Source organism: Xenopus tropicalis, chromosome 4 (genome assembly GCF_000004195.4).
Source record: "Xenopus tropicalis strain Nigerian chromosome 4, UCB_Xtro_10.0, whole genome shotgun sequence".
Classification (NCBI taxonomy): Eukaryota; Metazoa; Chordata; class Amphibia; order Anura; family Pipidae; genus Xenopus; species Xenopus tropicalis.
Window position 1 is genome coordinate 68,228,448 of NC_030680.2, and position 27,405 is coordinate 68,255,852.

The 27,405-nt window shown below is 39.8% G+C and overlaps 1 protein-coding gene across 2 annotated transcripts in view; it reads right to left on the reverse strand.

The window, feature by feature from the left end:
- Positions 1–27,162, reverse strand: part of chst8 (carbohydrate (N-acetylgalactosamine 4-0) sulfotransferase 8) — a 259,379-nt gene extending 232,217 nt beyond the window's left edge. Inside the window, 1 exon segment of one of the 2 annotated variants that reach the window (NM_001079061.1) lies at positions 26,623–27,104. The gene's annotated coding sequence lies outside the window, so the exon portion shown is untranslated. 2 annotated transcript variants of the gene reach the window in all.
- Between the last annotated feature and the right edge of the window lie 243 nt (positions 27,163–27,405).

Consider the following 27,405-nt stretch of genomic DNA (forward strand, 5'->3'; position numbering starts at 1 on the left):
TTTATTAAGTAAGGCCTATGAGCTGCACAAACCATGGACCGGTTCCCAACCTGGGAAGTGTGTAATTGAGATGACCAGATCAGCTTAAATGGTATTCTATACTCCTGACTCTCGCAGCTGCAGTTGCTGTAAAAGGAGTAATACCTAACTCTCTAACTCTTTAAAGGAGAAAGAAAGGTAAAAACTAAGTAAGCTTTATCAGAAAGGTCTATGTAAATACAGCCTTAAGCACTTACAGAAACGCTGCACTGACTTCTCTGTCAAAAGATTAGTTGTGTTTGTTTTCCTCTGCCAGAGACACGCAGCTCTCTCTTTGGTGCAGGACTGAGGCATTATGGGAACTTTCTTTACACAGCTCAGCATTTTTTCTTCCTGTCTGGCTTCTGATCATCTGAACGGGAGAAATATAGGGAGACTTAAGGGCACTATTGAGACAACTGAAGGTATGCCTGCAGCTTGAGATTAACTCTTTTTTAGCCTTTCCCTCTCTTTAAAGGTGACATGAAACCTATAATCGGTAAGTGTAAAGTATTTTATTGACCGGGCAGGATGAGCTTGTATGGTATTCTATACTCCTGATTCTTGTAGCCGCAGTTGCTGTAAAAGGAGGAATACCTATTCTTTTCTCTATAACCGGCAATGGCCAAATTCGATTAATATTAGCGCTCTTGCACGTAGCTGCCGCAGTCGCTGCATTTGTCTCTCTTACACATATACTTTAAAACGGCGCTTACTGCCATGTCTTATGGTTCCTCTTGCGAACTACGCGGAATAAATAGATACATTGAAGTGCACCAATTTTGGAAGCTTTAGTAGCTACTATTGTGCCTGTGGATCCGCTATGTGAATATGCTACTATTGTGCCTGTGGATCCGCTTTGTGAATATGCTCTGAGGCGTCGCCGTGTATAACAAGTACATACGTCACCAGTCCCTAGGCTACTTGTTCCTCCCTCTAATCCACTGATCGGTACCTTCTGTGTACGGTAAATATAAAAAAATTTTGTGCCTGGTCTATGGATATCTGTACTTCCCTTGATGTTTTCTTTGTTTACTCTTTTCTTGCAATGAATTTCTGTTATGCTTAACACTTTAGTGATATTTTTCTTTTTACCCTCAATTATTGTACGTGCACTTTTTAGCACTAGGATAGAAAAGTGTCAACACATGATACTGCAAGTTTGAAAGATGTGAAATCAATCAAATTGTTTCAATCATTGTTCTTTTTGCAGCTAGCTGGAAAAAGCCAATTACTGATTGGTTTCTATGGGTTGCTGCCAGTGGGCAAATTTGCCCAGTGTTGATAAATGAGCCCCTGTACAGAAGGGGTCCCCAACCTTTCTTACTTGTGAGACACAGTCAAATGTTAAAAGACTTGGAGAGCAACACAAGCACCATAAAAGTTGAAGAAAATGACGGTGCCAAATAAGGGCTAAGATTGGCTTTTATGTAGACTCTATGCTGACTCTATCAGCTTACAGGAGGCTTTATTTGATAGTAAATCTTGTTTTTGTGTTTTGGGATTGCATGATTTGAGGGTGTTTTCCCGAAACTGGATGACTGAAGTTTGCACAAGGCACCATGAAATCAGAAGTATACCAAAGCCCACCGGGGGAAAAGTGGACCGCATCTCTAGTTCAGAGAGTGCAACTGCACACTCTATATAAGAAGAGCCAAAATTCCACTGGTAACCTGCGAAGTGGTGCCATTTGAACAAAGCTTTTCAACTTGCCTCATTACAAGAGTGCCCCTAGGTGTGCCAATCTGTTAGGTACCCCACAGTGAATAGAACTGTTAACTTTGAACCTGGTGCTCCTCTTTGCTAAAAAAAATGCACTGGCCTGAGGTATGTGCTTAGGAGTAAGCAGAGATGGCAAGCAAAAAGATTGGCATTTCCCAATGGAAATATCAGATATACAGTGTACTTTATGTTTGTCAATATCATTCTATGAACCACACTTGTGGGAAGAAGTTATTTACCCATTTTTCAGAAATGAAAGAAAACATTTAGAAATTAACAAAAACATACAATCTTCTTGGTGATTTTCTCGTTTCAAGTCATATATGGTTTTGTGCATATACATGGACAGCAGGGATCCCCAACCTTTTTTAATCATGAGCCACGCTCAGATGTAAAACGTATTGGTGAGCCGCACAAGTATTGAAAAAGTTATTTGAGGATGCCATTTAAGGACTGTGGTTGGCTATTTGGTAGCCCCATATGGACTACTAGCCTGCAGGAGGCTCTGCTTGGAGTAAAACGGTGTCTGGGCTTCCACAACAAGCCAGACATGTAAAAATGGACACCTACTTTGAGGCCACTGGGAGCAACATCAAAGGGGTGGCAAGCAACATGTTGCTCATGAACCACTGGTTGGGGATCACTGCCGTACACCAACAGATGATGGGCTTGGAGTTTGAATTAAGTTATCAACAGAAGAAGGTTCAACGCACCAAACTGATTAAGTCAATATATGTCTAGACATGGAGGACAAAACCCCATCATTAGTGCACATATCTACAGTAAACCGAAAATATATGTAATAATGTTAACATAAGCAGCTTACATAAGGAATTAAATTATGAAAATTAAACTCATTCCTGATGTATTATAACCCGGGTGCCGATGTCCCAGGTCGAACATTAAAGGGGAGATGGAAGACACCCCATGGCTATAATGCAGTGAACTCACCCCATGTGGCCCAGGACCCAGATGCTACAGCCCTGCATTAATGGAGGTGACCGATGTTGTTCTCAGTTACAATATGCAGAAATAGTATAAACTTAGCAATCACTGACTAAACTCTTGTGGTGGTACAAATGGTCATATTTGAGAAAATATATGTACACTGAAAGGTGTATAAAGGTGACTTATTTTGACCAATTAAAAGGTGTCTATAGGACAGATACAGAAACTTCCCTAAACAGTAAAAGGTTGTTTTTTTTTAATACCATTTTAACTAACTTTAATATTGGCAATGTATTTGTCTCCTAATGCAGCTAACTGCTGAAATATATAACAGAACTAAAACTGTAAAAAAAAAATTACATCTCAGGTACTTGTTTTAAGCACTTTCTAAAATGTCTCTACAGAAATCAGAATGCAAGTATCTTTTATGTTCCCTTGCCCTAAGGAATAAAGGCCCAACACGTTATTAAGCAAATGCGATTAAGAGAGACACGTCTGTACATGGCTTCTCCTTCAAAATGAACAAATGCAGTATTTAAATGTCTGTGGTGCAATAGTTTCACCGTTAGCAGACATCCAAGTAATAAAAGCAGACAACTAAATAATAATAAATGAATGCATTCTGCAAGAAATTATAACAGTAGTCAGTTTTTTACCACAATGCAATATTCTTTCCCAGAACTAGACCGCAATTGTGCCCACCACAAAGATTTTGTAGCAGTTTTTAGAATGTGTGCAATGGGGTGCAAATTACACATGGCATCTAAAGGGAACAGCAGACAGTACTTAATTCTTAATTCAACTGCAACAATGTGTACATGGGAAGCATCAAGTGTCCCTGTGCAGCTCAGCTTGCTGTCTCTTGTGCTTCCTGCTCCAACATAGCCGCACTGGGGACAATGATATTAATAACTGTAAGTAGATAAGTACAAGTGCTTTATATATATAGCATTTAAAGGACAAGTAAAGGCTAAGTCACTTGGGGGTGCCAAAATGTTAGGCACCCCCAAGTGACTTTAATCGCTTACCTTTTACCCCGGGCTGGTGCCCCTGTTAGGAGAAAACAGCACCAGCCCGGGGTACCTGTAGCAATATGCTTCTTCCTTCCTGCTTCGTTTAGCTGCGACTTTACGATAGGCAAATGCGCAGTAGAGTGAAAAGCAGACTTCTCTGTTAAAGTTCGGCTTTTCACTTTACTGCGCATGCGCGCGCAGAAGCAGGAAGAAGGAAGTGCTGCAGCTACCCCGGGCTGGTGCTGTTCTCTCCCAACAGGGGCACCAGCCCGGGGTAGAAGGTAAGCGATTTAAGACACTTGGGGGTGCCTAACATTTTGGCACCCCCAAGTGACTTTGCCTTTCCATGTCCTTTAAAGGGGTGTCCATAAATGAGTTTATGCAGGTATGGGATCCCTTATCCGGAAACCCGTTATCCAGAAAGTTCCGAATTACGGAAAGCCTGTCTCCCATAGACTCTATTTTAACCAAATAATTCAGAATTTTAAAACTGATTTCCTTTTTCTCTGTAGTAATAAAACTGCACGTTGTAACTGATCCCAACTAATATATAAATAATCCTTATTGGATGCAAAACAATCCTATTGGGCTTAACCCTTTAAGTGCCAGCCGAATTCGTCATTTCGGTTCCCCCCAGTGCCAGACGTTTTTTAAGCATTTTGTACTCATTCACTTTAACAATGTTTTTTGGTAGGAAAACCTCCACGAAACTAGGGAAATTATATATCGTTTTTTTCGTCACTAATTGGGCTTCGACATACATACCAAATTTTATAACTTTTCTGGAGATATGATGTGTATTTTGGGTGAAATATGTAAAAAAAAAATAAAATTATGAAAAATTTCTGTATATTTTGAGGTTTTTTTCCATAGAAAAGTTAATTTTACTCACTTTTTTTTATTGTTTGTAAAAGCCCTGATACTCCCAATTCCAACGATACCAAATATGTGGTGGTACCCCACAGTTCCTGTCCAGAAGTAACCCCCAAACTAAAGCAATACTTAGTACAATATCACACCAGAACAAAGCAGAAAAGCGCTTGTAACAGTTAATGCAGCATAACTTATATGTAAATCTAAAATATCCCCTCATGTTTGGTATCTTTAGAAACTACAGACCTTCAGGTTTCTAGGTGCAATGTAGTTTTCACTCAAAAGCCAAATACCTTTTGTCAGTGCATTGTGAAATTTGGAACTTTTTATGAAATTTTTTTTTTTTTCTAAAACGTAAACTTGGACGCATGATCAAATGTGGATTTGACAAAAAAAAATCTCATAAAAATTTTCTAACAAAGGCATATTTGAAAGACAAACTTCTCCTGAATAAAATGATGCCCCATATGTATGGGTGCACATAAAGACATGGGCACCAAACACTCCAAAGCAGGGGCAATGCACAAGGGCAATTACAGCTAAAAATGTGGGGGCTGCGCTCTATGTGCACTTCCTGCAGTTTTTCAGTGTTAACCCCCCCTACCTGTGAAATAACCCCCACAAACTATATATTTCTGAAAAGTGCACACCTTCAGCTATTCAGAGACACCACTCTTCTCTTTCTACATGGAAAATTGTGGCCGCAGTCCCTTGCAGAAGTAAGCGCTTTGGTCAGAAATCAAGGAAAAACCAGATAAAAAACCTAGATTTCTCCCCAAAATCTCCATGGCAACTACCAAAAACTTACTAAACATCGATCTGCAAGTTCCCCTGAATAAAACGATACCCCATATGTATGGGTGCACATAAAGACGTGGCCACCAAATGCCCCAAAACAGGGGCAATGCATAAGGGCAATTTCTGTTGAAATTTTGGGGGCTGCGCTCTATGTGCACTACCTGCAGTTTTTCAGTGTTAACCCCCCCTACCTGTGAGATAACCCCCACAATCTATATATTTCCGAAAAGTGCACACCTTCAGCTATTCAGAGACACCACTCTTCTCTTTCTACATGGACAATTGTGGCCGCAGTCCCTTGCAGAAGTTAGCGCTTTGGTCAGAAATCAAGGAAAAACCAGATAAAAACCTAGATTTCTCCCCAAAATCTCCATGGCAACTACCAAAAACTTACTAAACATCAATCTGCAAGTTCCCCTGAATAAAACGATACCCCATATGTATGGGTGCACATAAAGACGTGGCCACCAAATGCCCCAAAACAGGGGCAATGCATAAGGGCAATTTCAGTTGAAATTTTGGGGGCTGCGCTCTATGTGCACTACCTGCAGTTTTTCAGTGTTAACCCCCCCTACCTGTGAGATAACCCCCACAATCTATATATTTATGAAAAGTGCACACCTTCAGCTATTCAGAGACACCACTCTTCTCTTTCTACATGGAAAATTGTGGCCGCAGTCCCTTGCAGAAGTTAGCGCTTTGGTCAGAAATCAAGGAAAAACTAGATACAAACCTAGATTTCTCCCCAAAATCTCCATGGCAACTACCAAAAACTTACTAACCATCAATCTGCAAGTTCCCCTGAATAAAACGATACCCCATATGTATGGGTGCACATAAAGACGTGGCCACCAAATGCCCCAAAACAGGGGCAATGTATAAGGGCAATTTCAGTTGAAATTTTGGAGGCTGCGCTCTATGTGCACTACCTGCAGTTTTTCAGTGATAACCCCCCCACCTGTGAGATAACCCCCACAATCTATATATTTACGAAAAGTGCACACCTTCAGCTATTCAGAGACACCATTCTTCTCTTTCTACATGGAAAATTGTGGCCGCAGTCCCTTGCAGAAGTCAGCGCTTTGGTCAGAAATCAAGGAAAAACCAGATACAACCCTAGATTTTGGTCAGAAATCAAGGAAAAACCAGATAAAAACCTAGATTTCTCCCCAAAATCTCCATGGCAACTACCAAAAACTTACTAAACCTCAATCTGCAAGTTCCCCTGAATAAAACGATACCCCATATGTATGGGTACACATAAAGACGTGGCCACCAAATGCCCCCAAACAGGGGTAATGCATAAGGGGGGGCTGTGCTCTACCTGCAGTTATTTAGTCTAAACACCCCCATACCTGTGAAATAACCCCCACAAACTATATATTTCTGAAAAGTGCACACCTTCAGCTATTCAGAGACGCCACTCTCCTCTTTCTACATGGAAAATTGTGGCCGCAGTGCCTTGCAGAAGGCAGCGCTTTGGTCAGAAATCAAGGAAAAACCAGATACAACCCTAGATTTTGGTCAGAAATCAAGGAAAAACCAGATAAAAACCTAGATTTCTCCCCAAAATCTCCATGGCAACTACCAAAAACTTACTAAACCTCAATCTGCAAGTTCCCCTGAATAAAACGATACCCCATATGTATGGGTACACATAAAGACGTGGCCACCAAATGCCCCCAAACAGGGGCAATGCATAAGGGGGGGCTGTGCTCTATGTGCTCTACCTGCAGTTATTTAGTCTAAACACCCCCATACCTGTGAAATAAGCCCCGCAAACTATATATTTCTGAAAAGTGCACACCTTCAGCTATTCAGAGACGCCACTCTCCTCTTTCTACATGGAAAATTGTGGCCGCAGTGCCTTGCAGAAGTCAGCGCTTTAGTCAGAAATCAAGGAAAAACCAGATACAAACCTAGATTTCTCCCCAAAATCTCCATGGCAACTACCAAAAACTTACTAAACCTCAATCTGCAAGTTCCCCTGAATAAAACGATACCCCATATGCATGGGTACACATAAAGACGTGGCCACCAAATGCCCCCAAACCGGGGCAATGCATAAGGGGGGGCTGTGCTCTATGTGCTCTACCTGCAGTTATTTAGTCTAAACACCCCCATACCTGTGAAATAACCCCCGCAAACTATATATTTCTGAAAAGTGCACACCTTCAGCTATTCAGAGACGCCACTCTCCTCTTTCTACATGAAAAATTGTGGCCGCAGTCCCTTGCAGAAGTCAGCGCTTTGGTCAGAAATCAAGGAAAAACCAGATAAAAAAACCTAGATTTCTCCCCAAAATCTCCATGGCAACTACCAAAAACTTACTAAACCTCAATTTGCAAGTTCCCCTGAATAAAACGATACCCCATATGTATGGGTGCACGTAAAGACGTGGCCACCAAATGCCCCAAAACAGGGGCAATGCATAAGGGCAATTTCAGTTGAAATTTTGGGGGCTGCGCTCTATGTGCACTACCTGCAGTTTTTCAGTGTTAACCACCCCTACCTGTGAGATAACCCCCACAATCTATATATTTACGAAAAGTGCACACCTTCAGCTATTCAGAGACACCACTCTTCTCTTTCTACATGGAAAATTGTGGCCGCAGTCCCTTGCAGAAGTCAGCGCTTTGGTCAGAAATCAAGGAAAAACCAGATACAACCCTAGATTTTGGTCAGAAATCAAGGAAAAACCAGATAAAAACCTAGATTTCTCCCCAAAATCTCCATGGCAACTACCAAAAACTTACTAAACCTCAATCTGCAAGTTCCCCTGAATAAAACGATACCCCATATGTATGGGTACACATAAAGACGTGGCCACCAAATGCCCCCAAACAGGGGCAATGCATAAGGGGGGGCTGTGCTCTATGTGCTCTACCTGCAGTTATTTAGTCTAAACACCCCCATACCTGTGAAATAACCCCCGCAAACTATATATTTCTGAAAAGTGCACACCTTCAGCTATTCAGAGACGCCACTCTCCTCTTTCTACATGGAAAATTGTGGCCGCAGTCCCTTGCAGAAGTCAGCGCTTTGGTCAGAAATCAAGGAAAAACCAGATACAACCCTAGATTTTGGTCAGAAATCAAGGAAAAACCAGATACAAACCTAGATTTCTCCCCAAAATCTCCATGGCAACTACCAAAAACTTACTAAACCTCAATCTGCAAGTTCCCCTGAATAAAACGATACCCCATATGTATGGGTACACACAAAGACGTGGCCACCAAATGCCCCCAAACCGGGGCAATGCATAAGGGGGGGCTGTGCTCTATCTGCAGTTATTTAGTCTAAACACCCCCATACCTGTGAAATAACCCCCGCAAACTATATATTTCTGAAAAGTGCACACCTTCAGCTATTCAGAGACGCCACTCTCCTCTTTCTACATGAAAAATTGTGGCCCCAGTCCCTTGCAGAAGTCAGCGCTTTGGTCAGAAATCAAGGAAAAACCAGATAAAAAACCTAGATTTCTCCCCAAAATCTCCATGGCAACTACCAAAAACTTACTAAACCTCAATTTGCAAGTTCCCCTGAATAAAACGATACCCCATATGTATGGGTGCACATAAAGACGTGGCCACCAAATGCCCCAAAACAGGGGCAATGCATAAGGGCAATTTCAGTTGAAATTTTGGGGGCTGCGCTCTATGTGCACTACCTGCAGTTTTTCAGTGTTAACCCCCCCTACCTGTGAGATAACCCCCACAATCTATATATTTACGAAAAGTGCACACCTTCAGCTATTCAGAGACACCATTCTTCTCTTTCTACATGGAAAATTGTGGCCGCAGTCCCTTGCAGAAGTCAGCGCTTTGGTCAGAAATCAAGGAAAAACCAGATAAAAAACCTAGATTTCTCCCCAAAATCTCCATGGCAACTACCAAAAACTTACTAACCATCAATCTGCAAGTTCCCCTGAATAAAACGATACCTATGTCTGGTTGCGCATAAGTACATGGCCACCAAACCTGAAAATGCATAATATTGGGGCTGCACTCTATGCACCCCTTTTTTTTTGCCTGCACCCGAATGAATGGAATACGCTCGGGTGCAGGCACATGTAGCCGATATACGCATGAAAACGCGTGAGAATGCAAAGTCTCGCGTTTTCATGCGTATATCGGCTACATGTGCCTGCACCCGAGCGTATCCCATTCATTCGGGTGCAGGCACAAGTAGCAAGCGTAGGGCTGAATTTTCGGCAATCGTTTTTCCACTTGCTGAAAAAATCAGCCCTACGCCATGTGTGGCATCAGCCTAACCCTTGGCAATAGAAACTACCAGAACAATCTTAGCACCTCTGGACCTTTCTAGAACAACTGAAATCAAATGAAGTTAAAATGGAATAAAACCACTAAAAGCAATCAAAGAACAATAGTTGCAATGAAATCGGTGGTCAGAGCCCTGGATCCACCAATGTCACTGCAAAAGCAACCTTTTAGGGGCACTAAACACACAAAGAACAATGCAAAGATAAAACACCATAAAATCAGTAAAATCCAATAAAACCACCTAAACCAACAGAAGAACAATAATTGCAATGAAATCGGTGGTCAGAGCCCTGGATCCACCAACGTCACTGCAAATTCAGCACCCAATAGCAATAAAAAAGTTACAGTGCAATAGAATAATTCAAAAACAGAAATCAATTATGAAAATGCCAAAAAAACACTAAAATGCAACCAAATAAATCAGATAATTATAGAGCAAGATCAGAAATAAAGTTTTAGTAAAAAAAAAAGACTGCCAAAGAAAGCAAAGAAAGAAAGAAAAGAAAAGAAAGAAAGAAAAAAAAAAAAAAAAAAAAAAAAAGTGTAAGTGTAAGTGTGTGTGTAAGTGTCTGTGTGTGCTTGGGAAAGTTGTAAATAAGTGTGTATGTGTACAAAAGTGTAATAATGACAAAGATAGAAGAAAAAATTGAAAAAAAAAAAAAAAAATTTTTAGACAGTTGAGATAGAAATAAGCAAAATAAACAGTGGTAGAGAGTTGTAGTTCAGCTTACCCAAGGCAGGCAGGCGATCAGAGGCGATCAGGGTCGATAAATCCAGCAGGCAGGCAGCAGGGGAGCTCCATCCGGTCCAACGTGCGCAGCAGGAGTGAGGGAGCCGACAGTAGGCGGCGCTATTTAAAGGGACAGCAGTGGACACGTCATCAATGCGTGTCCACTGCTGTCATTGGCTGGAGCGACGATCGGTGCGGCTGGGCGACCGGATCGGTGAGTATGTCCTTATTCGCTCGTTGCCTAGGGGGTTGTGAAGGCTTTACAAGCGCTGCGCTGCTTTAAAAGCGAGCGCAGCGCTTGTAAACCCGACAGTGCCATTGGACGTAGATTCTACGTCCCATGGCACTTTGGTCCCTTGGTACCTGGGACGTAGAATCTACGTCCCTTGGCACTTAAAGGGTTAAATAATGCTTTATTGATTTTTTAGTAGACTTAAGGTATGGAGATCCAAATTACAGAAAGACCCCTTATCCGGAATACCCTTGGTCCCAAGCATTCTGGATAATGGGTCCTATACCTGTACAAGCAACAGCATACAACCACACAATAAGTAAATAAAAGCTATCATGTGATCTTTTATAACAATCTTTTATTACAACAGCACATGGTAAAGCCCACCCTAAACATGTTTTGCTTGGTAAGTACAGGAATATAACTATGATATGCAAAGATTTAAATTTCCCTGTATAGGCATGGGACCTGTTATCCAGAATGCTCAGGACCTGGGGTTTTCTGGATAAGGGATCTTTCCATAATTTGGATTTCCATAACTTAAGTCTGCTAAAACTAATTTAAATATTTAATAAACTCAATAGGCTTGTTTTGCCTCCAATAAGGATTAATTATATCTTAGTTGGGATCAAGGAAAAGGTTCTGTTTTATAATTACAGAGAAAAATGAAATCATTTTTAAAAATTAAAATTATTTGCTTATAATGGAGTCTATGGGAGATGACCTTTCCGTAATTTGGAACTTTCTGGATAACGGGTTTCCAGATAAGGGATCCCATACCTGTACTGAAATTAAGCAATTTCACATTTCCAGGCTTCAATCAAAAGGTAAAGCATATACATATATAATAATGTGGTGTAGCAAATAAAAAATATCAAGGATACAGTATATTTGGATGCAGCACTCAGACCGATGCAGCTACCAACTTGCAGAAAATATGATTCAAAAGAATCCCTCTGCATTCATCAGTAAACATGCCCATACACACAGGCAGCATAGGGCAGACAGAGTATGACACACACAGGAAGGGTAGGGCAGGCAGAGTATGGCACATGGGCAGCATAGGGCAGGCAGAGTATGGCTCACACAGGCAGGGTAGGGCAGGCAGAGTATGGCGCACAGGCAACATAGGGCAGATAGCGTATGGCACACACAGGCAGGGTAGGGCAGACAGAGTATGGCTCACAGGCAACATAGGGCAGGCAGAGTATGGCTCACAGGCAACATAGGGCAGGCAGAGTATGGCACACAGGCAACATAGGGCAGATAAGAGTATGGCAAACACAGGCAGCGTAGGGCAGGCAGAGTATGGCACGCATAGGCAGTGTAGGGCAGGCAGAGTATGGCAGGTTTTTGCTGTACTACCACCATTAATATGGGTATGGTCATATGATAACACAGGTGGGGTTTTAAGTGGGTGTGGTTTAAAAAAGGGAGAGTGTTCAAAATTGGCTTTCATTATTGGCCCTCCACCATGTAGGCTGGAATAAATTCTGGCCCTCGGTACCACAGAAGTTGGACAGCACTGTTCTAGATAATGGGTTTTGTACATTACAAAGCAACCATTTGCAACAAAGTGTCTCTCCAACAAGGTGTATAATTAACATATAGTTTTTTTAAAATGTAAGCTTTAAAGGAAAACTATACCCCCAAACAATGTAGTTCTCTATAAAAATATATAAATACATAGATATAAATACAATGCATAAACAAGCTCATATGTAAAACCCTTCTTCAGCTAAATAAACCATTTTCATAAAAATATACTTTTTTAGCAGTATGTGCTATTGGGTACTCCTAAATAGAAAAATGCCATTTTAAGAATTAAGGGCCACCTCCTGAGATCATAGGATGCACAGTGCACACAAACAAGCCAATGAACACATACATGCTAGGTCACATCAGCCAATTAATTAAGTTCTGCCTTTTGTTTCTCAGGGGCTGTGGTTTGAAGAGTGTGGATGTGTCTGAATTACCCATTCTTTGACATTCTTTCCTTTGGTGGTAAACTAAATTGCAGGAATGATGCAGGCAGAGGGTCCAAGCAGGCAAAATGATGCATTAAGTCTCATTAAAGGAGAAGGAAAGGCTAAGTCACTTGTGGGTGCCAAAATGTTAGGCACCCCCAAGTGACTTTAATCAGTTACCTTGTACCCTGGGCTGGTGCCCCTGTTAGGAGAAAACCGCACCAGCCCGGGGTACCTGCAACGAGCACTTCCTTCTTCCGCATTTCTTCAGCGGCGAAATACCTGGGCCAGTGCATGCGCAGTAGAGTGAAAAGCCGACTTTGTTGTTAAAGTTCGGCTTTTCATTCTAATACGCATGCGCAATGCGCCAACGCCTAACATTTTGGCACCCCCAAGTGACTTAGGCTTTCCTTCTCCTTTTATGTAGTGTTCTAGCTGCAATGATGCAAGATGTACGTCTATGGGTTTCCTTGCAGACACACGAAACGTTCTATATATATATATATATATATATTTATATTAACTTTGGGCAAAGTATAAATCTTCTGCAGGTGGCTGTAATACATCAATAACTTTTATACCAACCCATAAAAAGTTATCACTAAATCCAGTGAAGAATAAATAACCTGCCATCATGCAGTTTCTGCAGAGAGGTATTTACAGTAAACTTAATATCAAGGATATGCTATAAAAGAGATAAACTACAAGACAATGCCTATTTTGCTCCAACATAATGTGATGTTGCCACATACTCCCAATATATTTTCCATACAGATCTATGAATTCCTAGCGAGTCCATTCTAAAAAGACATTAGAAAGATCAACTGATTTATTACCCGCCACTGTTCATAGAACACAAAGCATAAAGTCATTGTGCCTGCTTCTATTGTTTGCGACACTCTTATGGCAACCTTGATATAAAGAATTAATTTTCCTAGGTTAGTTTAAATACCGTGGATGCTGCTGAGACAGAACTCCTGCTAGTTTGTTCCTACTATATTTTCAAGCTTCTTAAATCAATTTTTGTTTCTCAATCAATTTTACACTTGTACATTAATAATTATGACTTTACCCCTCAAGTGTTTCATAACAACACACAGATCTCATAATGATTTATTTGTTTTGTTCAGAGAAACAACACATTTCTTACCTTTCAACATTTGCTTTCAACATACTTTTTGAAATGAACGGAGCGGCACCTAGTAACTACAACCATTTAGTTATAAGTCTCTGTGACCATGATCTCAAACCATACTATGGCCCTGATCTGGCCAACCCCATTAGTTTCTAGTTAAGCCATGCTATGACCTGCTTTAGGTACACCAGAAAATATTACTGTACAGTCAGTGCCGGTGATTGGACACTGGGACTTCTACAGCTGAGATGTGATGCTCAGAAAATGTTGCTTCCAACTTTTGCCTGTGTCTTCAGTAAAGCCAATACTGCAGGACACTGTAACACAATCATTTAAAGCAACATTTAAAAGGCTTAGTAAAATTCTTCTTTCTTGCTCTATTGAGGGTTGCCACATCGGGAAATATTTTGCTGGCTTGGCTAACAACAATGATGTTTAATTTTAATGTTTATAGTGAAGAAAGATAAGATCATATGCAGGCAAGTATTTTTTCCATGAAATGCAGTTACCTAGTGCCATGTTTGCAGCCGAGTTACAACTACATTGGCGAATGACAGTTTTAGAAGAAAATTAAAATGCATTTTCACTGAGTTGCTTTTTTAAAAAAAAAAATTAGAGGAAAATCTCAGTTGCCCTTAGGCTGAAGGGGATTGGCTATACTGAACCAAAGGCGTAGACATTAAACATTTGTGATCTGTTTGTAGAAATGAGCACAATAAAAGGAGCCCATCAAATCAATGGAAGCCACTTTGGTAAAGGTTGAAAAAGTATGTGAAAAGATGTTATTGATCCATATTAAAATCAAAATATATCATGATCCCCAGGCACCAGGACTAAAACAGTGATTAACACATGCTGTAGCCAAAGAGCCACTTCATCAAAAGCACTTTCATTATTTCTAATGGGTACTTTACAATATATAGGCACTTGTGGCTTGACAGGCTTGCAATGTTTCAGCATTTTGCATCTTTTCTGCGAAGTGACAATTCCCAGACTTTTCATTGAGATTTTGAGCATTTTTCAAAGATATGATGATGCTCAGTTTAAAGAAGTGACTGTAGCCATGCTATTTGGCTGCAATTTAGCTGACTTATCATAAGCAAGTGTCTTTAATGTCATTTTCTGCTATGTAGCAGTAATGTTTCTGCTATAATTTCACTCTTAAACTATGTTTAATATGTCACTTGTTTGACAATGAAAAATCCAGAGTCGAAGGACACAAAAATTCGAGCTAGACAGTGAATGTCAAAAGCTATTTGCACAGCGTGTGGCAACCAATGGGCAGTTCATTGGAATCCACTGAAATGCAATTTTAGGTTTAATATTTCTAGTGCTGTCTCTTAATAGAACCTTGAAAGCAACATACTACAGTACATGCCTATATATTTATACCAAGAAGGGTAATGCAATAAATACAGTACAAAACAAAATATCACCTATTACCAAAAGGTCACATATGGGCTGCAAATTATAACAACATCTAAAAATGCTTTTCAACAGCACCTATTGATATATAATGACAACCGTAACAGAATGTTATGAACACAATGTAAATCAAAATATGTGTTTTCTTACAATGAGGGGATATGGGTGGCAGACAACTGAGTACATAATGAATTACCAAACCTTTTAGACAGGCTGTGCAACACAATATCACAAACGCAACATTATCAGTGAGATCAATATAATTGGCCATATGATTAAAATATCAACCAAAATGTTATCTTCCATGAGAAAGGACACATGATGTGATCAAAAGAAGCAGATAGAATGTACTGCAAATAAAAGTTCTTCAGGATTTTCCATCTCTGTGAAATGAGGCATCTCTGTGAATATGATTATATAATAGCCATATGTACATAGTCAATGCATTTTTGGATCAGGATGCTCAAGGGTTGACCACAAAACTAAGATAGTAGCTAAACTACAGATTAAGTTGAAGCCCTCCATCCCCTTGTATACAATATGTAGCATATACTTGGTAACCTTTCAAGAAGGCTGTGGACTTTCATCCTTCTGGAAATAGTATGTACATCTTTATTTATAAAGCGCTACTTATGTATGCAGTGCTGTACAGTAGAATACATTAATACAAACAGGGGTTATTAAGATAATAGATAAATACAAAATATAACAATAAATACAAGATACATACAGTTGCAACAAGTTAAGAGACAAAGACACAAGAGGATGGAGGTCCCTGCCCCGTAGAGCTTACAAACTATATGGGAGTGTAGCTTATAGACACAAATAGGCAAACATAAGTGCTGTAGGTCACAGTTGGTGACACTACAATATAAGTGCTAGTTCCCAGATCAGGTGCTGGGCGAGTGCTCCAAAAGGTAGTCTAAGTTTAGTTTTAAAAGACTGAGTGAGGCTTCTCTCCTGAGGAAATCAGGGAGGGCATTCAAAATGTAAGGGGCAGCAAGGCAGAATGGTTTAAGGCGGGAAACAGCAGTAGTAGTGGAGGGCGCAACCAAACGATTGCTCTGCGAGGAACGAAGGAGTCAGCCAAGAATGTACGGAGACACAAGAGAAGAGATGTAGTGAGGAGCCGAGGAATGGAGAGCTTTGAAGGTTAAGAGAAGGACTTTGTAAGATATTCTTTGTTTAATAGGAAGCCACAATGAGGACTTTAGCAGGGGAAGGGCCTGAACTCTCATGGATGAGAGGAGGAGAATTCTGGCAGAAGTATTTGTAATATAGACTGTAGGGGGGAAAGATGGGAGTTAGGGAGGCCGGATAGTAGCAGGTTACAGTAGTCAAGTCAGGATAGGATAAGGGCATGCATGAGCAGCCTAGCTGTTGCAGTAGAAAGGGATGGATTTTGGCAATATTGCGTAACAAAAAGTGACAGGTTTTGACAGTGGTGTTAATGTGGTCAGAGAAGGAGAGACAGGAGTCAAAGATCACCCCCAAACAACACGTCGAATCGACAGGATTGATGAGGGTGCCATCAATAGAGATAGTAAGGGGGGGGTAGGACCAGGCTTAGGCGGAAAGATCATTAGTTCAGTTTTTGTTAGGTTCAGTTTGAGGTGGCGTTGGTCCATCCAATTGGAGATGGCCAGGAGGCAGTTAGACATTTGAGTCTCTGAAAAATCAGCATACAGATGATATTTAAAGCTGAATGAACGGATAAGATCTCCCAAAGACAGCGTGTAGAGGGAGAACAACAATGGCTTAAGTACAGAGCCTTGAGGTACCCCCACATTAAGAAGATGAGGTTTTGTTAGCATAGGAGACAGTGAATGAATGGTAAGAGAGATAAGAAGTAATCCAGGATGCAGCCTTACTACAAATACCAATCGAATGCAGAAGGGGACTCAGGAGGGAGAGGTCGACAGTATCAAAAGCAGCCAAGTGCAGAGTGCAGCAGAGTGCACAGGCCAAAAACCAGATTGCCGTGGGTCTAATAAATTATGGGCGTTAAGAAAGTTAGTAATATGGGAGAAGACAATACGCTCTAAGATTTTGGAGGCAAGCGGTAGAAGTGAGACAGGACGATTAGTTAGAGAGACAGGATGGGTCCAGTGTGGCCTTTTTAAGGATAGGCTTGACACAGGCCTGTTTGAAACTTCCAGAAGTCAGAGAAGAGTTGAAGAGGGTCAAGAGAGCAAGTGGTGAGCAGAGCTGACAAAAGAAGCAGGGAGACTTCGGAGACAGTTACAGGACCAAAAAACCTAAGACATGCAGAAGGGGGCTGAGGAAGAAGGAGATGGTTAGTATTTGTAGAGGGGGGGGGATCTGCTTGTGGATGGACTCCACGTTGTTCATGAAGAAATCAGCGTCACGTGTATTTCAAATTAATACAGTGGGGAAAGGAGCAGGTTGGGAAGGAGAGTGAGAGACAGAACATGTAACCAGGTGATGGTCAGAGAAGGGGACACTGTTAAAATCAGAAAAGGACAGATTTTTGGTAAAGCCTAAATCCAGAAAGTGGCCATCCTTATGAGTCGGAGTGTTTGTCCACTGCTGGAGTTCCAAGGAGGAGGTTAGGCGGAGAAAACTTGAGGGCCAGAGTTGCAAGGGATCATTAATGTGGGAGTTGAAGTCCCCCAAGGATGATTGCAGGGCCGTCAGTACAGAGGAAAAAGAGAGCCAGGTTTCAAAATCAGAAAGGAAGGTAGCAGAGGAGGAGGCTGATGGGGGCCTGTAAATGACAGCTACCCGTACAGAGAGAGGATGGAAGATTTGAAGGGTATGCACCTCAAATGAGATAAACGAAAAAGCTGGAGGAATGAGAATAGATGCGAACCAACAACAGGAGGAGAGGAGAATTCCAAATCCCCCACTGCGTCCAGTGGCCCGGGAGGTGTGGAAAAAAAAACAGACCACCATGAGAGAGTGCAGCTACAGTGGCGGTATCATTCTGCAAAAGCCAGGTTTCTGTTAGTGCGAGGAGATGAAATGGTTTAGAGCAGAACAGATCATGGATTAGTGTAGCTTTGTTAGTTAAGGAACGGACATTAAGGAGGGCACAAGAAAGCAGAAGAGGGAAAAGTGGTAACCTGAATAAAGTTAGAAACACCAGAGGAATGAAAGGCTTTAAGGATCAGGACAGAAGGACGAGGACGAATATAAGTATGTATGGAGCAGGGCCCGGGGTTTGGAGAGACATCCCCTGCAGCCAGCAACAGTAGGAAAAAGAGTGAAAAGATGTGAGCAGAGGATTTAAAATGAGTGCCCCTCCACGTACGGACAGTAACCAGGGGACAAAGGTGTTGGAAGTAGTTATAAAGGGTGAAATAGCTAGAGTGCGTAGATGGGAGCAGGGAGGAGGATATGTGGATGGAATATGGACAGACAACAGGGGGAGCTAAAGGAAGAGACTACCTTGGGGAGCACCATGCATATAATCAGTAGAAATGAGGTGAGTTTTGCCATTAGCAGATGAGTTGTAGTCTTGTAGCTTTAGAAAATGGCAGTAGCAGGTGGGATGGTTCCTCAGTGCAGCAGTGAATTGTTCTGCATTTTTGACAGTTCATACAGTTCCATAAATAGTCTGCGGTATGCAAAATTTCTTTAACTGATACACCAGGAACCATATAATAACCTTACCCTTGTGTGAAACATGTTGATTTTTCTTTTTATTCCTTTTACTTTAGTGTAAATGGAATAAAAGTGCTTGTAAGGGAACAGAAGCAAAATCATGAATGAGACCAGTGTTTCAGGGACACACAAGGACTGATTTATCAAAATAAAATCTACATTTTACATTTTACAAGTGTAGTTTCCCATTGCCATTAGCAATTAGAGATTTGCCACAAGTTTAAAAACTAAAGCAGAGCGCTCATTGGTTATTATGGGTAACTCCAATGGGATGATTAAGCACAAACATTAGTAAATTAGCACCATGATCCCTAACTTCAGATACTGAACTCAGTTTGCAGTATGGTGCATCTTTTTTTTTTATAGAAAAATTAGCTGTTGGCCAAACTCAGTGAAGTGTAGAGGAGCCATTAATACAATCTCTGTAACAAAATTATATATTTTTAAAAGAGCCTGCTATTGGTGCAATTGAGTAACCAAAAGTAAAGAACTACTGTAATGATCAATATTAATCTGCTATTTCTTATGAAAATACATTTCAGAAATTGTAATTTCACTGAATGAGCAAAAGCAGCAATAAAACTGTGAAGCTAATATTTGCAGATCTGCATATATATTTTTAGCTAACACATTATCTCCCATGGGTTACACACTCATCAAGAATGAGCAAACCAATCATTTTGTAAGACCTCTGAACAAATCTTGTGCAAAGGAATTGATGACTTATTTTTTCACATACTGTAAAAATGTCATGTTATCTGACATATCTGAAATGTTTAAGAGTAAACATAATTAAAATGCTTTCTTTATAGAGCGCAGAACAGTAATTCTGGTGCCAACACTTTTCTCTTGTGTAGGAAATCAGCACAGAGCAGAATAATATGTATTTGTTTCACAAATCCCCGTTCTTGCAACAATCCAACAAACACAATCAGTCTGTAGGCTACAGAAAGAATTACATTTATTTTTCTTATTTTGCTGCTCTCCAGTGATAAATATGTTGAATTTAAGAACAATTAAAATGCGAAATTGTGAACCGATTTAATGTCTGCAGTTCATCATTTTCTCCGCAGCATGAATGCGCCTTGGCTTACGAACAATTAATATAGAAATAGTATATTTTTTTTAATCACATAGTTTTGGAGTAAAACTTTTAAAGGCAAAACACATACATCAGTATATCCCCCCCCTGCTTTGCTCTGTAATATTCAGTGCTGCTTTATAAAGCTGCAGAAGCAACTCAATAAGGCAATAGGGCATGTAATAACTAACAGCTTGTACTTAGGAAATAGTGAGTTTCAGCCTAAAGGGCATGCACTACCTTATAATGTCAAAGGCTTGATATATGACATTAACGTTTCAGCATGCAATCAAAGAAACTCCTGCAGGAGACTGGTAAATTGGCACACGTGGCATTTCTGGAATTTTCAAAAGGGCACTAGAACTTGCTTCATATTTTAAACTAGAAGTGTTACTTGTTTATTTTATTGGGAAAAGATGTAGAAAAACACAAAGTAATACTATGTTTCTATACATTCATCTGCAAGCATAATATTATACAAGTATGGGATCAATTACCTGGAATGCTTGGGATCTGGGGTTTTCCAAGTTAGGGGGTCTTTCTGTTATTTGGATCTTCTTTTTGGGGGCTGATTTATCAAAATGTGAAATTAAAGAGAAAAATTCACCCACTTTCTATTCATTCCTATGTGATTTTTAGAAGCACATTTATCAACTGGCGAACTATAACTTTCACAAGTTGATAAATACGCTTTGATAAATAAATCTTTGATAAATATGCTTTAAAAATCCAATAGGAATGAATAAAGAGTTAGGTGAGTTTTTTCGAGGTAACCTATAATCTCACAATTTTATAAATCGGAGTTTACTAAAAAAAATATAGGTAATGCTTTTAATCCCACGTATAATTGAAAAAATACATGTTCATATATTAGACAATTTTTGTTTTTAAATTCCATTTATTTGTGTTTACATTAAATATCCACCATTAAACATTTTGCATTTGTTTTTGTCATTTTGAATGATTTGCACTTGAGAACAAGGTAGCATCTCTGGCCAAGTGGACGTTGCATATTAAAAAGGTGGTAAGTAAAGTGCAACCCAAAGAGAGCAGAATTCTATGCATTATTTATAATGCAATAGTACAATAAAACAAATTTTGCTGCATTTGCTTCCATTGTTATTTTGTTGTAGAAGAAAAATAAGGGGTTTACATTAATAAAATACTATTTCTTTTAATGGGTGAGCAGTAAAGTGGCACTGTAAGAGCAGCCACACTGAGCAGCTAATTTGCACTTGTTACAGTAGTCAGAACAGCTTCTAAGCAAACATGTAAAAGCGGTCAGTTTTAGGGAAAGTGGTGATTGTCAGATCTTGTATTCCATTAAAGCAATAGTTAATTTATGATTTTTCTTTCAAGCTTTGTTGAATCCTTCTACAAGTTTGCATTCCCATTTTATTTCCCTTACAAATACTTAATTTCCACCTCTTGATGTTAACATGACATTTCAATGATAGGCGCAAGTCTGCTGTTCCTACAGACAAAGATAGTAAAGACAAAAGAAACCCTGGGAATTACTACCAGAATGAAGGTAGCTATAACTCTAGAGTTCCCCTGGGTCAACAGGCACATGATTTCCAGGAGGCTGGACAGAATTATTGGCATTTTGATCAACTACAGAAGTACAGTGTGCAATATATATATATTACATATATGTAATATATATATATATATATAAATATATATATATATATGCCCCACCTTACCAAACACTTTAATTCCCAAACTCAGTAAAATGGCGCCAAAAGGCTATTGTAACTATGGAAACCCCTAAACACTGAAGAAGATCCAAAACAGTGTAACCAATGCTGTCAATACTATTAAAGAGTTATTGTAGAAAGCATGGTTGAAACAAGACCATATCATACCACGGGCAAAATATCAGAGTGTGTTGTAGGCCACAGCCATCCGGCGTGAACTCATAGAAAATCATTGTGAGGAGCACAGCAGCTTGTCCAAAGAGCCCAGCTGAAATGGCGCAACAGGATTGATCACCTAACCAATAACCATGTTGAGAGGTAGCACAGCAAACGTCCATGAGCAAAGAACAATTTAGCAGTTAAAAGGTAGCACCAACTGGCACAGTGTAGCTGGCAGGGAGTGGATATCAAGGCAGCTAGCCAGCATCTATTATAATATGGAAAATATGGTGGATTATATGCTACTTGCCCAAGCTGTAGTTAAACTGCAACTCCCATTTAGTTAGGCAGTTAAGTCACTATTGGATGTCCAATCCTCTTCTTTATCAGGAGTAATTCACATAAAACATGGGTATCAGTGCCCCTATGTATAGTAGAGTATTGTAAGCTGCCCAAAAATGTATGGCTACCTTGTAAGGAGGGCATATCACTGCCGCACAATGACACAGAACCGGCCGTACTTGGAGTACAATTAATCCAGACACATACAGCAACTGCCATATAGTTAGAGGGTGACACTGAAAGACCACCCAACCAACAACTCCCACAAGGAGCTGGGTGGCCTCTTTGTCGACACAAAGAAAGACAATATTTAACAGAACATAACCAACTTTACTACAGATGAGTAATCCAATCACATCATGCACCTCTAGGTATGTCAATAGGAATGGACATATGCTGTAGCTCACAATTCCAAAAATTAGTAATATAAAAATTTCATAATAATGAGAGAGATTAATAGTTCATTCGGCATTATCTTTGTTGAAGTCTGTAACATCGGAAAGATGGCAGCAATGTTATCAAATTCAGCCCCCTAGTAACCCAGAGACCCACACAGGGCTTAGTCCTCATGATCCCAAAGTCCAATGTAGTACCGATATATAATATTTCACAATCACTGTATGTCAAATAAAAATAAATAAGGTAAAAAACTAATTCAAGCCATGTGGGGCCACTGTGTCCAGTTTAAATATAAGCCTCCAATTTCAAAACATCCAATTTTCTGTCACCACCCCTTCTTGGGGGGAGGGGAGTTGTGGAAATGAATGTTTGGCTGTCAGGAAATGATTTGCAATGGGTTGATCAGCTGTACCTGTATGTAAGGCGGAACAAATAGCAGATATATATATATATATATATATATATATATATACACACACAAACACACAAATATATAATGGGATACATTTCAGCGATGTACTGTGCTTACTTACTACTACTACTATACTAGTTTAATTGCACATACAAAAACATTACCAGGACAAGGACTTAATTCCTGATATCCTCTTCTGATACAAAAAAGTTTCCCTTGGAAAAGCTCACAGAAAACGTGAAAAAGAAAAAGTGTTTAAACAACTGAAATTACACTGGTGAAAGAAAACGGCATAAATACATAATTTAGAAAAGTACCCTGTTAAAAGTGACAGTGATTACAATAAAAAGTGTCTATTAAAACCAACACTGTGACTTTCATACCCTCTCCTCAACTTCACAGACAGTATGGTCTGTCTGCAGGTTCCCATCATAATAGAAAAGGATTATCTGAGCTGAGACTTTCAGTTTTCCATTCTCAATGATTTATAAATAAATTATCCACACTCCCTGATTGATGTACACCTATAAATAATTAAGCCAGGCATGTGATCACAATCTCCTTGTTTTTTCCACTTTCCAATAATAACTTGCAAGAAAGGAAAATGTTAATATATACTCTGTGATAAAACATACCATTTCTTTATTTTGTATGTATTTATTTTGTGATTTAGTTAAAAGGTAGTTTAGAAGCTTTTAGTGTTCTAAAAGTATTAATATATTGTAAGTACAGAATGTTTGATAGTCCTTGGACATATTTAACCTTTAGTGGGAGCAAAGCCTGGGTCAAATCCATCCTATGGCCCATGAGCAGTAGAAGCAGTTTTGTGAAGTACAATTACCTGCACCCTTACAATTTTCTTTTTTATTAGGCTGGACAAAATGGATATAAAGTGATCCTGTCCTGCTGTAATGTGTCTCCTATCCCATAGTTTACTCATTAGGATAATCTTAGAATTAGTATAGGTATAGGACCTGTTATCCAGAATGCTCGGGATAAGGGTATTCTGGATAAGGGGTCTTTCTGTAATTTGGATCTCCATTCCTTAAGTCTACTAAGAAATCAATAAAACGTTAATTAAACCAAATAGGATTATTTTGCATCCAGTAAGGATTAATTATATCTTAGTTGGGATCAAATACAAAGCACTGTTTTATTATTACAGAGAAAAAGGAAATCAATTTTCAAAATCTGTATTATTTGATTAAAATGGGGTCTATGGGAGACAGGTCTACCGTAATTTGGAGCTTTCTGGATATTGGGTTTCCGGATAAGCGATCCCAAACCTGTATAGCAACTGCTGCTGCCCCCTTTCAGTTGCTGCTACTCATGCTCATTCATGAGCCATTGTCTAAGTAGGTCATTCTCTAGTGGTACCAGCAGCAAGTTACAAATAATCAGTATTCAGGAGAGTTGTCATGCATCTAAAGGAGAGGCCATCCCAAAAATAGTTTGTACTAGCCTATCTCTGATTAATAAATGCTTTGGATACATTGCTCAGTTGCACAATGGCTGCATCCAACTAAGATAATATCATAACTGGAATTTCTATGAATATTTCAGTGTTTAAAATGCTAAAAGCATAACTTCAGCAAGTAACCTTAACACTTCCATACTACTTCAAAGGTCTCCATTGTCTGGTCAATCTACCCTTTTTATTCATTCATGATATACTTAGACTTTTGGGCACTTGGCTACAATATTCATACAAAATAGGTTTCCAGGCAGCAGGTGTCAGTAAGCCTTTCATTTAAAGCTCTACGATTCCAGAGAGGGAGAGATAAGCCTTTGCTGAAAGAAATCCTTACCAGATTTGCTGTGCCTCTATACAAACCCCACAGAAAACAAACAATGGCTACAGACAATTTGGTCTATGCCACGTTCTTTGGAAAACTGTATGTCTGCCCCTTCCCTGGGCCCTAGGCTTATAAACTTCAATTGGAGCTAAAGTTACAGTGCAGTATCAGGTTTTTATAAGAATTAAAGTGAATCAACTTTGGTTGAAGTCTGGAGAAAATAGCATAATGAAAAACTTTCTTTGAAAGCCTATTATTGCTCCATTTTTAATTTAAATAAACTATTTTACTGCATTGATTTAAATTTCTTTCAGACCTTCCAGCTTGAGCTAGATCTTTGCACTAGTGGTCGCTGTGCCAGAGGGAGTAAATGGAAATTAAACAGCAAACCCATTACTACAAAACCAAAGGTGCCCTATAGTTCAGTAGCGTTACATATTGATTCCTAGAATGGTTTCATCTTCTGCTCCCTAGCATTTGAGCCATTGCTTATTCTAGTTTTACTAAAAATCCATTGCAGTTTGGCCAGACTTGCCCACATTGTTTATCCAATCATCTTATCCCTCAGGTATAACAATATCTGATCTTTGATCAGAAGAAATACAAAATGCTGTATATAAAGCCTTAAAACCAAATATAGTGACTTTTTAAAGATTTTAAAAGCAGTACAGGTATAGGACCCATTATCCAGAATGCTCAGGGCCAAGAGTTTTCCAGATAACGGGTCTTTTTGTAATTTGGATCTTCATACCTTAAGTCTACTAAAAAATCAATAATAATTAAACCCAATAGGATTATTTTGCATATAATAAGAATTAATTATATCTTAGTTGGGATCAAGTACAAGGTACTGTTCTATTATTAAAAAGAAAAAGGAAATCATTTATAAAAATCTGAATTATTTGATTAAAATGAAGTCAATGGGAGACAGGCTTTCTGTAATTCGGGGCTTTCTGGATAACGGGTTTCCGGATAACCGATCCCATACCTGTACTATATTACTTCAGTGTATTTCTTCTGTTGCCTACACCTTTGGTACTTAATAAAGTATTGCGAAAGTTTCCATTTCTTCTTTACTAAATCAAGAGTAGGGTTACCAGATCAGATTCAGAGATGTGACAAATAAATGCATACTGTAGGGTTGCACTTAAATTACATCGCAATCAGTGCAGTCTTTCTATCTGGATTTTCTAGATGCATCCCCGAATTTTCAAGAGATCTGGTAACCCTAAGCAAGAGAGAAATGTCTGAAAGATCACTGGTTGTGTGACACTGTTTATTTTAGTAGGGAATAGTGAATATTATTTAGTGATTTAGTGTGTATAAGTTGCATTATTGACATAATCAATAGTTGCTACTGGGAATTGTGTTAAGTTTGTGGAGCCTATATGATATATCAGCAACTGTATTATAAGAAGAGCTTATGGCTGCAGGTTAGAAATCCCTGTGCCAAGTGGATATGGGACTGCTGAGAGGTGTAAGAAGTTTGCAGTTGCACATACAGTCACTTAAAGCGGATCCCCCCCCCCCCAAAAAAAAAAATGTCTTTGCATAATGAAAGAAAATGTAATTTTAAACAACTTTTTCATATATATTAAAAAAAATATATTTTTAAAATTATTTAGAAATGTAATTGCTATTAAAAATCATTTAGTGAGGATTAGATTTACAAATAAGGTTAAACCTACAGCAAAAGTTTAATGAATGTAAATTGGAAAGTTGCTTGGAATGACACTTTCTTTCATTATGCAAAAATAGTTTTTGGATGGAGATCCCCTCTAACAATGGGCAGGAAGAAGTTTACAAGCAGCCCCTACAACACACCCCACTATTTTACATCGCCGATTTAGCTATAGAAACAAATACCATCTGAACTTTTTCCTGTCTGCATAGTGCATTTAACTAATGGACTCTCAATTACAGAGTGAGCTCTAGAGAAATGTGCGAAGGAGCAGCACTCACCTGGATGACTGGTAGCAGCTCCCACAGGTGCCCTTCTGCGCCCCCACTCTCTCCCTCTGTCTCCTGTATCAGAGGCGGCAGCCTATGGGATCCGCTTGCACCTGTGTGTGTGATGGGAGAAACCCTCTGGCTCTGCCTGAATCCTGCAGGCAAAGTGCTGACGGCAGTTCGGATAGTGAGTGTATTGTGGGAACAGGGATATCTGATCAAGCAGCGGGCTGTCTTTAGCTGGCACAAGTTGCTGCCCAGTATGGAGCCATCGGAATGCCCCTATGCCCATGCGGCTGGGGCAGGTGTGTGTCCGCTCGCTGGGCAAGCGCCTTGTTGTAAGGAAAGTTGGAATTGCTGCAGTTGGGAGAGTGAAAGCCGAATGGGTTAGGGCATAACGGGCTGCTCTGAAAGGGGCGTGTTGGCATGCAGCGCTGTGGGTATAACTAAGGGCAAATGACGTGGAGCACAATAGCCAGGTCCGGGCCGGCTGCATGAGGTGCGAGATACTGAGGAGGCGAAGTGCGCGCAGTATGCGTGTGCATGTGACAAAGCTCATTGCTAGGTTACGCTACAGCGCCCTCTACCTTTGTGCGGCGCGCACTGCCGCTGCATAACTATTCTCTCTGTATTCTCAAAGGCGAATATGCGCTGTTTTTTTATTTGCTGGCCCAATAACTACAACTTCAATGTATACTCCACTTATGCTGCAAAAACACCTGCATGTTTATTCTATGTAAAGGTTTATTCAGCAGATATTGAAATTAAATTACCCAGCAAGTCTCATTAAATTTT